Source organism: Limulus polyphemus, unplaced genomic scaffold (genome assembly GCF_000517525.1).
Source record: "Limulus polyphemus unplaced genomic scaffold, Limulus_polyphemus-2.1.2 Scaffold1909, whole genome shotgun sequence".
NCBI classification, from domain to species: Eukaryota; Metazoa; Arthropoda; class Merostomata; order Xiphosura; family Limulidae; genus Limulus; species Limulus polyphemus.
The window spans coordinates 217,129-217,369 of NW_013667519.1; positions in this window are offsets into that span (position 1 = coordinate 217,129).

A 241-nucleotide genomic window follows, 5' to 3' on the forward strand; every position below is an offset into this window, starting at 1 on the left:
TGACTTATTCCACCATCTGCTTGACCGACTATCCTTCCTCTAACAAAATCTGACAATTCCAGAGAGCCTTGAGTTCTAGGCATGTTGTAGCATAAGATAATTAGTGTACGGATCATTTTCATTTATATATTGCTCTGTGAACATAAATTAGTTAGCATAAATCAGTTAAATGACGAAAAATTAGATGTCTATTTACTTGTGACCACTCAGTGTATATACAGTCCTGCAGTTTTTGCTGCTG